Consider the following 13,643-nt stretch of genomic DNA (forward strand, 5'->3'; position numbering starts at 1 on the left):
CATTGTATACACTTTATAGTGATGCTATAATACTTAGCAGTGTGATACCTAAGTCTTTTTGTGCATTCAGTTCTTGTACATTAAAATCATATATTGCTTGAATGTATGTCCAATACTTTAGATTAATGTGATTTATCTTTTTAAACAACTACAGAAAGGATATAGAAAGAGTATAGGCTTCTAGGCTAAAATCAACTCATTTTAGTAAAACTAGGGCTGTTCCATGGAAGCTGAAAAAATGCCCATGCCTCCCAAGTAAAGTATGGGCAAACTTCCAATGATAAATTTCTTCTCAGAGAAACTCTGTTTGAAACTTCAATCTTAGAAATATATAGAATAATGCAATACCGTATTTATAGAATAGGTTAGACAACTCTCCATGATGTTTTTTTGCTGAGTATCTGTCACTAAAAACTCTGTTCGTCAAAGGTTTCTTTATTGCATCTATTATTGCTACTTTGTGGTAAAATAGCACCTATCACAAATTCAGTGTAGTTTTTCATCTCTCTTGGAATACAAATAATAAAACCAGAATTACACACTGAACTACCGAAGTGTATACTTTAGACGAGCAAGCTTTCGTCTTAAGCAGACACTTTAAAATATTCCCAGGGGTTGTCATATAATTTTATTTGACATTTAGTTAAAGACCATGTCTACTAAATGATCAGTTTTTCCTCATTCCTTAGGTTGTTATTTAGTACACAATTGTCTGTGTGACTTCCTGTGTTATAAATAGCCTTAAAACTTAATGTTTTTACTACAGCTGTTGTGCTATATGATTTGTTTGGTAGAGAGGGGTGTGCCAAGAATATTGCCCTGCTCTGCACAATGAATTTGGAAGCACATGCACTATATGTTTCAATAAGATGAGCTGTATTCAGCTTTTCCCGTTGACTCTGGTCTGCTATCAAGTAATCAGAATTAAGCATACTGTTTTATAGTTGTTTAATTATGCACACACACTAGAGTAATGCAGTGCTGATGATGCCAGTAGGTACTCTTGAATCCTCATGAACCAAGTAATTTTGTATTTGCTTTCCTTCTCTAACTTTCCTATGCATCCATCCATTTTTATATACAACATGCACAGGATCAGGATTAGCATTTTTAAGCATTCTATGTTTCAGAAAATGTCATAGAATCATCATAGAATGGTCAGTCTTAAGCAGCAATGACCAATTCTTCAGCAGTAGGCAAGAAGATACAACAAATCTCTCGAAATTAACCTGAATTGATCTTCCAAAATTAGGAATAAACATACACTGGTATACAACTAGAATAAATGTTAGGGAACTGCAACTGGGGTTAGGACTTGATGATCTCTGGAGCTCCTTTCCTACCCCTACAATTCTGTGGTTCTGTGATACTGTAATTAATGCTTAAAATAATGTTGCAGTTGGAGTTTAGATTTGTTATTTTGGTAAGATTTTTTTGGTGGAATTATTTGAACACTGTCTTTTTGAAAAGTTTTGTCTAAGTACACTGCATCTTACACTGTATTTCACCTCATAATCATATGATATAATCCACATGTTATGATTTCTTCTTTTTTTTAAATCCAATTTTCTGAAGTTTATTTCCTTCCCTGCAAGGCAAAAATAAAGCCTTTCGTTGTTTTTTTCCTCTGAAAGTATCTAGTTGTCCATTTACCCAAGCAACAAATCTGAAAATATTAGTCATCATTTAGTTAAAATAAAATTTGTAAGAACAAATAATCTGGGGTTTCTGCTGTATATGAGTTAATATCTCTTACTCTAGTGAATATTTCATTAAATAAGAAGTTTACGGGAATTGTAACAAGACAAGACTGACAAAATACCATTAGAATTAGTCACAAAGCCAAAAATGATATGTCTTGAAGGTTCAGCAGTTTTAATTTTTCTTTTATCAGGTGGAGATTTTTTGTTTTTTTTTCTTTTTATTCTTAAAAAAAGTGAAAAAGATGAAGGAAAAGGGAAAAAAAAATGAGAAGGAAAGGGAAAACTAATGGAAGCAATACTAAAGAAGCTGTATTCTAAACACAGCAGAGTTCTCAAACTAAAGCAGGCTAAGCAAGGATTTACCTTAGAAACCTTCCCCATACTTATTGCTGTGACCTATATGAACATCAGCAAAGGTCCAGATCTGTATCTTACACACCCATCATCCTTTTCACCAGGATCTACATGGTTTGACTTTGATCAGAAAGATTTCGTCTTGAATGTTAGATATCTTTTTGCAATTCATATTTTTAAAGCCAATTTATCAAAACAAATACTCCAGTAAAGCTTTAACATAAATAAATTAAATGTCAGAATAAAACAGGTCATCAAAAATTTCTAGAACAGATCATTTTTTTGTGAGCACCTTTAAAGAACAGGAGGATCACAACTCATTCAGTCATTTATGTTGTTCCACAGTTCTGTATTTCCTTCATGAAAGATAGCTTCTACAAAAAACATTTTATTTTACAGAATGAACAAGGACATAACAACTCCAATACATCTCTCATTGAGAAAAGCATTCCTACTAAGGAGATAAGTGATGTCATTTTTGAAAACCTATCCATATTTCTATAGCAAAAAAATATTTACTTCTTCAGAAGAGTGGGAGGGGAGGGCTTGTTGATAGATTTTGACCTTGCTATCATTGGGTTTTGCTACTCTTTACTCTGATTTCCCAGCTGTTGTGAGTGCAGGTAATTGACTTGGTCTCCTCCAAGTCAACAGGATATCTTAGAACACCAGAAATAGGGGAAAAGAACATTTAATAAACACGTTGTTGTGTACTTTCCATGGCAACCATGTGCTGATGCACAAATAAACCAAGAAACTTGGCAGGGCTAATAAACATTAGTCGCATTAGAGGAGCTTTCCGTAGTCAGTTTGGAAAGATCATATGTCAAAGTTAACTCACTTGTAACAAAATACAAAAAAACCTCATGCTATAGAGACAGATCTGTCAAATATTGTCCCATAATCCTAAATCTATTTTGATATTTTCTTTCCTGTAAACTTGTCTGGTTTAATATTTACTGCCATGATTCTTTCCCACAGAGTCTTTAACAGATACATTTTAAGAATGTGTGTCCATATCAAAAGAACACATTCAAAAAGAGTTAATGAAAAAAGTCAAAATAAAGTTCACTTATTACACATTACTGTTATGAGAGTGACAGTAGTGGCTTTGTTGTAAAATCAAACACGATATAAAACATTAATTAGTTTAATTAGTGACATGTGGCCATGATATGTTCAATCGCTAAATGTTTCTAGCAAGTTGCTAAAATTATCCACTCGTCACAAGATGGTCATTTGAAGCACCTTTGCTTCAAGGAGGCTACAGTGATATGAAAAAATTCTTCATGTAATGATTCTGAGATTGATTGTGTTTACCAAAGAAGGGGAAAAGAAGGAATCAGGTGGGTTGGGAATGAACAAGAGAGGGAAAAGAGGACAAAAAGACTAGTTAAATATAAACAGATTGTCTGTCTGAACTCTGCACTGCAGTCTGTCCCATGTTCTTATTAAATTTCTCTTTTAACCACCTTGAATGCATAGGATCCAAAAGAAAAAAAGCAGGAAAAATATGCAATCTGATTCTTAATATATGAAAAAAATCAGATGTCTCAAGTTATAAATATACAGGTTTTGGATAATGATTTCAGAGAAGATATTTGAAAGACAAAGATGTGACAAAAAAATAGCAAATCAATAATGACTGTTTATAGAAACTTTGATTACTTAACAGATCATTTATCAAATGTTCTTTTAAGACGGTCTTCTATTTTGTATAAGTTTTGTTCACTATTCTATTTTACTTCATGAAATACTTGTTAAATAGTTATTTAATAAAGATTATTTGATAAAATTAGGCAAATGTGAACATATTTTTTCTCCTTATAGTGAGAAAGCTTTTTAGTGTTCAGCAATTTTTGAATAAAAATGTTAAATAATTCATGAAGTATTCAAACAAATGTTTGCAAATATATTAGCAGTAAGCTCTCATGAATACACTCTGATATCCAATTAAAGCAATCTAGAATTCTTTGCAGCAATCCCAGTTTACCACTGGATTACAAGAGCTTTTGGATAGTGACTCCTTGAATCCGTTACTTACTAATTTATCTTCAACTATTAAAATAGAAGAGCTGAACTAAGAGTAGAATGTGGTTCTTATCAGTTTTGAATGACATAAGCACCTCTCTTTATATATGAGGTTAAGCTGTTGAATTCTAAAGGATTTGTAGGTGAACCATATTTAAGCAGTAGATAAAGAAAATTAATCTATGTGTAAACGAGAAAAATATTCTAAGAATATATAGAGATAAAACCGATCCAATATACAGCCTGTACTGATATGAAATAATGTGAAGTATTTATGTTTTACTTTTTTTCCCTATAGCTACCCCCAAGTTCTAGAAACCGTTCTTTGTTTCTTGCAGCTTCTTTCTGTTAAATGAACAATCACATTTTCTCATTTTTTAGAAACTATAACTACATTTCTAAGGCTTCACATGATCATGAAAGTAAAGAAATACAAAATTATAATATTTTCATTTGTCTAGGAATTTTAAAGATGGTGAGAAATACAACTGAATACACCATTTCATACTTTTGATGTGAATTTGTGTGCTACATTCCATGGTGAAATCACATGGTTTCGAGATTCACAGCTAGACTGCTGTTGTGGTTTAACCCACCAGGTGGCTAAGCACCACAGAGTTGTTCACTCACATATCCCTTGGTGGGATAAGGGGGAAAAACAAAATAAAGAAAAATAGAGTTGATAAAAATAATAGTTATAATAATAACATAAGACGTATTTACAAAACATGTGATACGCAAAACAATTGCTTATCACACACTGAATGATGCCAGTCCCCAAGCAGCAGTCAGAACTAGTCCTGGTTCTGTCCCTTCCCAGCTCCTTGTTCCCCTTAGCTCCCACCACTAGCAGAACTGTACAAGAAACTAAAACATCTTTGGCTCTTTTGAGCCACTGCTCGGCAACAACTAAAACTTTGGTGTGTTATCAACACTGTTTTTCTCCCAAATCCACAAGATGTATCATATCAAATACAAGGAGAAAAAAATCTCTGTCTCAGCCAAAACCAGGGCAATTTCTCTTAACTTATTTACAAGCAGAATATTTAATCTATATGGCAAAACCTCCATCTGCAAGTAATAGCGTAAATGTACATGTAAATGTAACAGTACATGCCTATGTTTTATGTCAGAACAATAATGCTCATGGAAGGCCACTGTTGGCATTAGAAATACTGTTTAGTTTTGCCACTTGTTGGTGCTGTCTGATATATTAAAAATAGAAGAAGAAAGAAAATCCCAAATTTAAAGGCCTTGTACATGTCATGTCTTAGCAATCATATAAATTTGCAGATGCAAATGCTGATTTAGAAGGAAGCTGTGGGTATTTATTTTGCTTTGAATGTCACTTGGTACAATCCAGCAGCTTAGAAAAAAATAACTATTAGATAGCAACTCCATGAGGTAGAGAGAAGTTATCTTTAGGTACACATTATGTCAATCTTCAATGGACCTTCCCAAAAACAGATTACTTTCCCTTCACCCTGATCAAAAATCCTTACTGTTATTCAGTATATAACAAAACAACCAGGGAATCTCTTCCATAGAATGCAGAATGTATTAAATAAATAGCAACCTGAAAATTTTGACAGATTTCTATCTAAAAAATGTATCTAAAGTCCACATTTGTCTAGTTTTCAGAAAACAACAAAAGAAATTTCTATCTCAATAACATCTTCCAAATGATTAAGACCTATAACTTTATGTTCATATAATTTTGAAACAGAAATTAGAGAGTGTAAACTCATTGCTCACAGACTATTTTTTGAAAATAGAGAACATTGTCTGTACTGTTTTAGTCTTCCACCGAACACTTTGCTATAGAATTTAATTTACCTTAAATCAATAACTTCATGTGAACTTTCTCAAAGGCTGGTGCTTTTTATGAACTGGGTTTTAATGTGGGTCATTATGTGGGACATTTGGTCGCAATCTTAAAATAAGATCTTTTATAGTCACCACCAGGATCTGGATTCTCTCTCACTGCTGTTAGCTTACTCTCCAGACAAGCTAATATGATGTGATTTACGTTAGGGAAAGATTCTTCATCAGAGTGGTGGGCATGGAACAGACTTTCTGGGGCAGCAGGCCTGGCCCCAAGCTGAAGGAGTTCAAGGAACATTTGGACAAAGCTCTCACACGTTGAGTCTGGATGTTGGCTGGTGCAGTATGGATCAGGCAGTTGGACTCAATGATCTGTGCAGGTCCCTTTTAAGTCAGATTTCTCTAGGACTCTGCAGTGATACTAATTTATTTTTAGAACACAGAAAACTTATTAAAAAGGATATAGTATATACGCAAAAAAAACCCCTCACTTTACTATGATAGTTCTAACTTCTTTGATTACCATCTGTGAATAAATAAACAGCTGAGCCGGTGTCATCTTATATGGACACTATTTTTCTCAGCTGAATGTTAATAGATTATCTCTTTTCTCTGAGCTTTTTTCCTTTTTATGTGCTCTAGACCTGAATTAACAGGTCATTATTTCATGATTCTTTTCCAGGCCAATGGTACAATACAATAATTGCACAGACCAGCATAAACAATTTAAGGCTTTCATTTGGATGTTTCCAGAGTGAAATAGACTTGATTCTGATTTTTCACAGTTTAGAGCTACTATAAATAAAAGTATAGAACCGTTACTAACAAAAGAACCAGTACAGGTGATGCAGACTTTAAAAAATCATGGAAGCTTCCATTATAGAAAAGTAACCATTGTTCATTGTTCCACTGGAATGCACTCTAATCTGAGTTAAATAACTGAAGCTTCAGCAGACAACAATCAGCAAGAGTTCTACTTACCTTTTACAGTTATCAGTGACCAATTTACCAATGAAACATAAGTTTGAACTAAACAGCTATTATTTGTATGGAATTTTGTACAAAACAGAACAAAATAAAAAAGACTGAAACAACATGACAGGTCTAAGCCTTAAGGGTGACACATATGTTCATCAATTTTAATTGTGTTTCTAAATCTAATCTTTTGTTTCAAGGTGTCCTGCTCATTAGTAGACAAAGATTGGTAATTATCACAATAATTATATCACAGTTATAAATTTTCAATCAGAGCATCTTCTTTAAAATTAAGAGTAAACATATTGTGTGATATGATAATCGAACCAGACCTAAAAGTGGAAGCACAAGTAGATGGAAGTTAAGTAAAATGAACCATTCACATGCTTCAGCAGGACACCAGGTTCAGTACAATTTGGTCTCAGGATAATTTCTGCTCACTAAAACCAGAAATAACTAAAAACATACTTTTTTTTTTTTCTTTCTTTTTTTTTTTTTTCCCCCAGAGACAGGGGAAATAATGATTGAGAAAGAGAGATGAAGAACACCTTTAGGACAATAACATCCCAACTACTATTGCTTTTCCTGCTAGAGAACTGAAAGAACTTTCGGTTTTTGATGTAATAGGAGAAAGAAATAAGCCTTCTTTAGGAACGGTAAGTTGAAGAAAGCTGAAAGTTAAGATGCGGAAATGATAGTAGGTCAGTTAGCTAAAACAAAAGTATTTTATTTAGTATCCGACAGTTTTCTAGTAGTCCCTTCTCCAGGTTTGCACATGCTAGTATCACAATGAAAGAACTACATTCACTGAAATAAGAGTTAAATGTTGATATTTATATATATCTTTTACAATCAGTCACTAATAACCTTTCCCACTTTTTTGGAGGTGAGATTTTTTTCTCTTATTTGTTTTGGTTTTGTTTATGATTTTAAACATGGCTGCTATCCAGTGTTGATTAAAAATATTTGTAAAGATTAAGTTGGCTATTTTTCCTTGTGGCTTTGTTGTTTATAAGCTTTTTTAAAACAAGATAATAGAAAAGTGTTCAACAGTCTTTTATAACTGTAAACAAATCTTTCTATCACATCAGCATTCTACAACAAAGAGAGAATGTAAATTTCTGAGCCTGATTTATTATAAAGCTTACATTGCAAATGCCCATTTCTGCTTAAACTGTAAAAGGCAGAAAAAAGTCAAAGAATCAAATAGCCTCAACACTTAGTAATCATTTGGTTTTCATAGCAGTGAACTACTCAGTAGATCTGCTCATAGCAGTGCATTAAGTCGTTCTTCACTGAAGATGGACAGCATAGGATACTTGCCAAGGCACTTCTGAAAAGTAACCTTGACTTTCATGGAATCTCTTTGGGCACTAAGTGTTTTTCTTTGAAATTGTGATTGCTTTTATACACTTGAAAATGTACCTAGATATATTTTTATGTGAAATAAAGAATCTTTATGCAAAATCATTTATTGTTCTTAAAAATATTGATCTATGAATTTTAACAAGTACAAGCAAACCATCGTGTTTTCAGGAAGTAAAAGTAACGTATCAGCAACAAAATTCTAATATAGAATCTGCATTTCATTCGTTACATTAAACAGAGCTACCATGATTTTCTACAGAGACATACTTAGTTATTGGAGGACATGACTTTGTGAGTCTAGGCTAAGGCCTACGTGCCGTGGTATGTGTTATTCTGACAATGGTCAGTCACAGTCCTTGACAGAGTCAGCAAGAATAGGGAGATGCATAAGCAGAAAAAGAGCAGCATTAGCAGAAGAGCAACAAGTTACACTTTAGGGTGAGGTAAGAAGTTGCTTGTTACCAACAAATCAGAATAGAAACTTAGGTGAGTGCCTCGTGCCATCCACATACTAAGCAATTGATTATGGAGGAGTTACGTGTGATTCACACCTGCATCCAATCAGAAGCACGTTTTGTATTATTTAAGAGTTGTATTTTTTCCAATACGTGGTCTGTTATCACTTTCATAAAGTGTCAGAGTTTGTTCTATTTCTCCCAACAATTTTCTTTTCTGTTTACTTGAATAATCTATTGTAATTGTACTATTATTATGAATTTTTAACCAAATTACACTGTCATATTACACCCAAGCTTTGGAAACTATTAAGATATTTACTTATGAACATCTTCCATTTCCTACATCAACTGTAGTAGGAACTTTCACCAACTACACTGTCTTTTTAAATCTCTGATTATAAGTTTCAATTTACAAACAATATTATAGTAGTCATAGTTCTGTTCTGGAGGAGTAAAAATTGTCTAAAAATCTGCCCAACTATATTAACTTAATTTCCTCCCATGTTATTCATGTCCCAAGAGAACAACTGAAATGAGTCACTTTGAACACTGCTACTAAAATTGTCTGTCTAAAGGTGAGACTAAGCTTATGTTTAGACATACTGAAAATGACTGATCTGCTGATCAGTATCTTGCATTTACTTTCACATAATCTCACTGAAGGAAATAAAATATCACAAAAAAGTCACTAGCAGCTTTTTGGCTTAAATGGCATATTCTGCTTTAATTTTCTAGTTTTCCTAGAGTTTCTGCTCTGGTGGAATTTTTTTTTTAATACTGAATGGGAAAAGACAAAAGCAAAATTTCCAACAATGCCAAAGAATATCTTTCCTTTTCACCTTCCACTCATTTTCGGAAGAAAACATTCACCACATATCAAGTCCAATAAAGCACTTCTCATTTACATGCCTAACTACATACTCAGTTTAGCCTGCTTTATCTTATCAAAGTGAATTTTATTAAAGAATTTCTTCTCTCTCAGTAACACTATACACTGAAGTATTTGTTGAATTATGCTAGGATTGTGAATGCTCTTATTTTCTTGGTGGGAAAGAAAATAAGGCCAAATGCTTTCTTTTTAAACTTCTGAGAATGTACTGGGGCTTCTCAAAATGTCATTGTCTTGCATACTCTGGATACTATTTAACACTGCATGGAGAAGAAAGTAGTAGAATATTGGATTGATTGTTCTTGCTGTTACTCAACCATGATTATGCCTGAAACACCTGACCAGAGATGGCTGGTCACAGCTGGATAGCACTGGAGCTTAACCATTAGTAGCTAAGGCAAGGAGACAAAATAGATGTGAGCTTACTCAAATCAGAAATATCTGAAATAGAAATAAAAGGTAGTGAAAAAAAAACCAACAGACAAACAGATCAGCAGCCAGACTGTTACACAAACTGCTAACAGATCCAGTGCAACCAAATTAAATTTGTGTAAATATTTTTTTTTTTTTATTAAGTCTCAACAACCTCTCTATGCTAAAACAAGCTTACTGAAAAATAATTAAGGTGGAATATTGCAAAGTCTCCCTTCATACTCTATTAAGGTTTTGTCAGTCTTGATTGAATGAGAGTATGCATTTATTTACCTGCAACACTGTAAGAAATACTTCACAATAAAAGAAACTGCTGAATGAGAAGAGGTGATTGGTGAAGGAACAGGAGGTCAGTTTCTTTATAGGTATTATCAACTGAGAGAAAAATCTCCAAGTAAAGTGAGGTTTGCACCACACTGTAAAACAAATTGGGAAGTGAATATTTTAAAGTTAGCAAAAAGAGATATTAAGGTGTATTTCACTATATCCTCTTTGCTATTATTTCAAGACACAACAATATTACAGAATTCTATTTGAGATACTGGCCTACAATCTTTGATCACACTTACAGTACAAATGTAAAATCAATTCTCTGCACTCCCATTTATCTCAGTACTGATGTTAGCTGACTCTGACAGAATGACTCTTCTGGAGAGGTAATTATTTTACCTCAGAGTGGCATTTCAGAAGCCTTAAATGGTCTGAAGAGATGGCACATGACCCTTAGGAATATTTTATCTCTGCTTACCTCTGAAAAATTATTATTTAACTCTGTGTGATCATGTAGGTCCCTTACCTATCTCTTTTTTATCTCAAAATAGTATGGCTGTATCTTATTTCAGAATCGTTGATTGTTGACTATAACAAGTTTTTAACAGAAAATGTGGATAGAAAACTAGGTTGAATATAATTATTGTCTGCTTTTTCGTAAACACTTTGGGAGTATTAACTTGTTTAATTTATAATTTTGCAAATCATTACTGGAACTTCAAGCTTCATGAATTTTTTATTGTGTCTAAGATAGGTGGTTTGTTCAAATGAAATTATAACAAAGGTCTTGAATTCCAGAGGTTCTGATGAATAATATTCTATTTCAGAACAAAGAGGCAAAAAATAAAAATTAGAAATTCATATACCAAGCAAAACAACCATCAGTCCTCTAGAATAGCTATTCAGATATAGAATTACTCAAAAAGCATGACAAATGCCTTAAAGCACCTTATGATGATACAGACCTATATCTAATTAACCCAAAGCAATGCATTATTAAAAATTATGCTACCTAGCAAATTATAATGAACAACAGGAACAATAACAAAAGAAATTTAAGCAAACATTCAATATATGTGTGTAATTGAAAGATATATAGAAATATATATGTTATACACAAAAAAACGTAATCATTAACTGGATAAGAAATTCACCAGTGAACTGAGAACAAGAAGAGTTAAAGAAACAAAAGCACTGCAGAAGCTGACCACAGTAATGGGAAAGTTGCCAAAATTCCTTTAAACTTTGGCTTTGCCTTTGACATATGAGAGCTGCAGAAAAAAAATACAGTAGCTAGAAAATTATAAGTCTTCATGTTTTCCAGTAGTTTAATTGCAGAACAAGTATTTTCACTTATTAATAGCATTTGGTTGAATTTTCACTCTTATCAGACTACAATGAATTGCACAGATCAGTCTTGATATAATGTAACATAAAGAAATGCAATGCATCATTATGAATTTCATATAAAGGCTTTGTGATCTAGTCCTTAACTATAGTTATTGCCATTTTTAAACTATAGTCTGACATGGCAATACAGACTTTAGATTTTCACAGACTTAATATAGGTCCTGAAATAAGAAGTTCAACTCTATTCGCTGCCTGCAAAAAAAAGGCTCCTCTAGGGTTGGAATCGAGAGCTTAGGTGCGCTGAATTGTTCTCTAGAGCATCCCCTAGACAACTGTGTATAAGACAGTTTTCCTAAAAGAGGCAGCTATGTTATATGCCAGTAGCTATACCATATAAATATCTTTCCCCTTTTGATTAAAGTTTGAATTGAACTAACTCAAAGTGGCTTTCCAAAGTGAGACTTTATTCTCATGCTACTTTCATCTGAAAACACAACATAGAACATAACACCACAAAACAAAAAAATTTTCCAAAGCAGATAGAAATTTGCAGTTTTCACTTACTATAACTGAGATAGTAATTTCAGGCTCTGATCTCTAGTTCATAAGTGTAGTTGTGGAAGGAAAACTTTGTTGCATGAAAATGCCTAACATAGTAGTTGTACAGCAAAGAAACTCCTATGGTAATATTGTTACTGTCCTATGTGAAACGAAACCCCTTCATTTACTGCAGCACCTAACTAGACTTCAATCTTGACTTCTTTTTAATGGCTGCAAAATTTTGTATTTTAATCCTACATTTATTATATTTCTAATTCTGTATTTCTATGACACTACTCAATTCAATAAAAAACAGGCCTAGCTAGATCACAGTCAGAGTGAATTAACAAATTCACATTGCCCCCATCGGTATCACTGGTTTCCAGTTCCATTCTTTTCAATGCAACAAGGCCACTTTTCAGTGAGGGAAACTATCAAGTTCTGGCAGTTATAATATTTTTGCTAGCCTGCTTAATTAAATTAGGAACTACAGCTTACTTGTCACTTTTTTTTTTTTTATTCTCTTCTCTGAATTCTTTAGAGTTTTAGAAATTATTTTCTGATACTGTGCACAGGATTTGTGCATTGTTTTGCTTGGATTTTGTCTCCTCAAGCTGTTTACTGTTTCTCTTTCTGATTCCATAAGTAGTTGCTTATCCAGTTTGCTGTTCTTCAATACTCATTCATCTCAATTGTCTTCCAAATATCTCCTTTTCATTAAGTAACAATATTTCAGATTATTATGCCTTCACTGTATTACAGCAGTTTGGTGGATTTTTTTTTTCCCCATACAAAGTTTCATTTTGCAATTTCTCACCTGGGTTTCTGATGTTTTGACATCTCCTCATATTAATTTTGTGCTCTCACCAGTAACACTACATCTCTCAATTCAGTATCATCTGTTATTTTAATTAACTGTTAATGTCTTCTTCATGATAATCAGAATAGTTGTATTATAAGGGAGATTTTAATAGGTTTAAATCTACAGAAAAATATTTCTGGTTTGTTAACACTTATAAAAGTCTTGGTTATCTAATAAGATGTTCATCATCAACTATACCTTTGAAAAGATGACAAACCTTATGTATGTCTACTTCACTAAAATAAATATATATATACACACACACACACAGATTAAAGCACATTTGCATAAACAATTTACTCACACGAATAAAATTCTGTGGAATTAATTCTTTGTTCAGTTATATTTCTATAGTTGTTTTTTCTCAGCTCATGTAAGTAAATTACATGAAGTCAGTTTGTAAGAGTTGAAAGACACTAGAACTTTGCATTGCTTCTACTAAACCACGTAACTTTAAGCACAAACAATTCTTAAAACATTGGCTAACTGAAATGACCTAAATAACGGCAGACTCAACAGTGTAAATGAAATAATTGCTCAATTTATCATCTACTTCCACTTAGACTTCTCAATCAAGAAATTATATG

At 32.9% G+C, this 13,643-nt stretch overlaps 1 long non-coding RNA gene across 1 annotated transcript in view; it reads left to right on the forward strand.

Annotated features, from left to right (window-relative positions):
- LOC104911402 (uncharacterized) overlaps nt 1–13,643 on the forward strand; it is an 80,958-nt gene that overhangs the window by 14,361 nt on the left and 52,954 nt on the right. The window contains exon 3 of the long non-coding RNA XR_014884246.1: nt 7,394–7,543. This is a non-coding gene — a long non-coding RNA (uncharacterized LOC104911402). The remainder of the gene's footprint in view (nt 1–7,393; nt 7,544–13,643) is intronic.

Source organism: Meleagris gallopavo, chromosome 6 (genome assembly GCF_905368555.1).
Source record: "Meleagris gallopavo chromosome 6, MGAL_WU_HG_1.1, whole genome shotgun sequence".
Classification (NCBI taxonomy): domain Eukaryota; kingdom Metazoa; phylum Chordata; class Aves; order Galliformes; family Phasianidae; genus Meleagris; species Meleagris gallopavo.